Source organism: Pinus tabuliformis, chromosome 8 (genome assembly GCF_031772625.1).
Source record: "Pinus tabuliformis cultivar Carrire ecotype Pingquan chromosome 8, CPIR1, whole genome shotgun sequence".
In the NCBI taxonomy this organism is placed as follows: domain Eukaryota; kingdom Viridiplantae; phylum Streptophyta; class Pinopsida; order Pinales; family Pinaceae; genus Pinus; species Pinus tabuliformis.
This window is the reverse complement of record NC_142294.1, coordinates 674282317-674285676: the sequence shown is the minus strand read 5'-3', so window position 1 is coordinate 674285676 and position 3360 is coordinate 674282317.

Sequence of the window (3360 nt, the reverse complement as noted above, 5' to 3'; positions counted from 1 at the left end):
CGTCTCTTTTCCTACCATGTGGCACCTACATGATATGTCACTTCACTACCATGTGGTGGAGGATTTAGGGAATATAGTGGCATTTGGCTACATTGATTTCCTTGAAACTCCTTATACTATGCATTACTTGCCACTAGCGCTCACATACCTTTAATGATAGACCCTTCCCCTTCCTCCACCATCCAACACAATCAATGACTATCAATCAAAGCATTTCCAGGGGAAGGGTTGCTCCACTATGATAATTCAGCTTCACAGTTCCAGGTTGGAGATCCAACAATCCACACTTATTTTATTTATTTGACGGTTACCATCCAATAGCAACACTCCCCTCCCCTTCTTCATGTATTTTTGATTTTCCATATAGAAGAGTCCATCAAAAGTATGCAACATGGGTACTCCCTGGATGAGAAATTAAATTTTTCATCTAACAAGTACTCCCGCTCGAAATTTGAGTAAAACCTTAGGGAGATATGTTGAAAAAGTAGTTTTATTATTTTATTATTTTTTAATCTTTTTACCTTTTTACCCCAAAAATGGTGAATCGTCCCAATGGTTGACATCATCATCTTGAATCCTATTGGTTCTTATAAATTTTATTTTGGTTGTATGTTTTTCTTAGGAGGCCCATTTTAGACCTCAAAAATTCTCTAATGATGCGAAAACACTGCCAAATTCAACTTTGTGGGCCCATTACACCTTAAGCCCCGAGGGCTTATTCATTTTATATTTTCTTCATGCCCTCTATCTTTATGTTTCTATAAAACCACGTTATAGCACTAAATATTTAGCCCTCAACTCATTTTTCTCAATGCTCCTCTTTTGTGCCTTCAATTTCCTTCTGGGGTCTACCTTACAGGGTGAGTTTTCAGGTGGGTTTTCCTTTTTTACCCTTTCGCCTTGTTATGCCTCTTTTTTTCTCACCATGTCCTAATGCCTTCCATCCAGAAGATTCCTTTTTACGCTCCTTTAAAACCTTCCAGGGTCAATCCTCAGGATGACATGTCTTGGTGGGTCTGCCTGGAGCCTTTTTTTTTGGCTTTGTGCTACCAGACTATTTTTCCACTGTGTCCCGGTGCTTCGTTAACCCATTTATTCCTCTCTATGCTCCTAAAAACCTTTTGAGGTCAAGCCTCAGGGATGATTTCATGGTTGCATCATTAGCCCCACGTGGCACCTCTTGAGTGGTGACACCTGTCACCTGGATTTGACCTATTAGGATAACCAAAAACATCAAATCTACCTGCCATGAGTCCCCTATACTAATGTTATGTTGAAATCATCACCAACCAATAAACTGTTTCCATGCGTCAGTCAGAGAGGAGAGGGAAAGGGTTATGGGCCTTGCATTTTTTAACAAATTCCACTGTTAAATTTCTAAGGCTCCTGACCAACTATTTAACAGTGCACCACTCTACATTATTGCATTGTTGCCACATTTCCTGACGCTTCCATCCCGGGCCTACCCCTAGTGCGCTCTTTGCAACCTTCTAGGGAACTACCGCTGGGGTGACATCATCCTTGGCTTGTGTCATCCCTCTTGTTCCCTTTTGTGCACATTTTGAATCATCCAGGGAAAACCGACTGGTATGATATGTGAAGTGGGTCTTTCATTGGGTAATTAATTTTTTGTTGCTACTATAATGTTTGGTCATGTTTTCCCGATCCAACACTTAAAAGGCTCTGCAAACTCTATCCAGATTCTAAATTTGGTCACCAATTTGAACCTAAGACACATTTAACTCTACCACTTTGACTTTGGGGCACCTCAACTTTGACTGGAAATAACTCATGATCCAGGAGGCCATTTGCAAACTTCAATATGCTGTTGGAAAGCTCTTTTTGAGCACTATCCAACTATGCCACTTCCATGAGTCTTTAATGTTTAAATACAAAACTATGGTAAAATTCCACTCTGGAAAACTCATTTGATAGAGATGATGATTTCATTGAATTCATCTTTTCGAGAGGACTGGAATTGACCTAAATATCATCAAATTTGGACAAGGGAAAGTGTACTTATGAAGAAAAACCCACATATGCACATTTTGACAAGGTCGGCCCTAAATAAAATTGGACACCCTTGGAAGCCCATAAATACAAGTGACCTCAAGTTCATTTGGACATCACCAAGCATCTTCTTCTTCTTTTCTTGATTGATTGGTTCGCATAGGTCTGAGGATGGGTCGACGAAAGAAGTTCGCAAAGGTTCAAAATTACAGGTTTGAGGCTCACATCCATTTTTGGGTTTTTGGATTACATTCGTAGGCACGTCACATGGAAATTTTGTCCACAATCATTAGCTTGTAGGAATCAAGGGTGCAATTGGAAGCCTCTAGTTGTTCACACAACTTCTCATGTATGCGACTGGAAAGTTTGACTGAAATTGACTGTTGACAGAAGTTGATCATAGTTGACCGCAAATGAGAAAAGTTGTCTCTGATATATGATGATGCTGGAAACTTATTTTTGAATGTTATTGGGTTGCTTCGCTGATGATATTGTATTAGGTTCATTGTACTCTTTGTTGAACATTTTATGACAATCTAATAAAATAATAATTTCAAAGGGTTTTCCCCCTTGTGGGGTTTTCCCCTGGTCTTTGATCAAACTTGGTGTCTCTTGTTGATGTGTTGATTTTCTCCTTTGTCATTTTAGTTATTGTTATATATTCAATTACTATTGATGAATGGAAATACTAACTGTAATTGGAAATATTTCTAATTGAAGTATTGATTTTGGCTAAAGTAATTGATACATCATAGAACAATCTAAAAATTTAACATGGTATGAGGGAAAAGGTGAAGGACAAGCCCAAAAGGAGACAAGCATTGAAGAAATCATCCTTGGAAAGTTGAAAGCGCCAATCTAGCCAAGTCAATCTGACTTCCTTCTTCAAAGAAAATGATAAGTTGGGTGACTCATCCAATTTTGCTACATGAAAAGTTAGGTTGGAGATCATGGCTGATAATAATGATGTTTTGGACTACATTCAAAGAAAATCACCTGAGTCCCCAGAGAATGCTTCTGCTGCTATCAAGAAAAAGCACAATAAAGGTGATTTAAAAGCAAAGAAAATAATAGATGATGGTTTACAAGATAATTTACTTGCATATGTTGGAAACTTGACAAGGTCTAAGGACATGTATGATAAGGTAGTTGGAATGTATGAAGTCAAAAATTTGAATGGAATTAACTCCTTGAAAGATCAACTCAAAGACACAAATATGAACAAAGGAGAGTCTATGAAATCCTACATAATGAGGATATCTCGTCTTAGAGATCAATTGCAAAGAGTTGGGGAATCTGTGCTTGACATGGAATTGGTGATTGTGACTCTAAGAGGTCTCCCTCCTATTT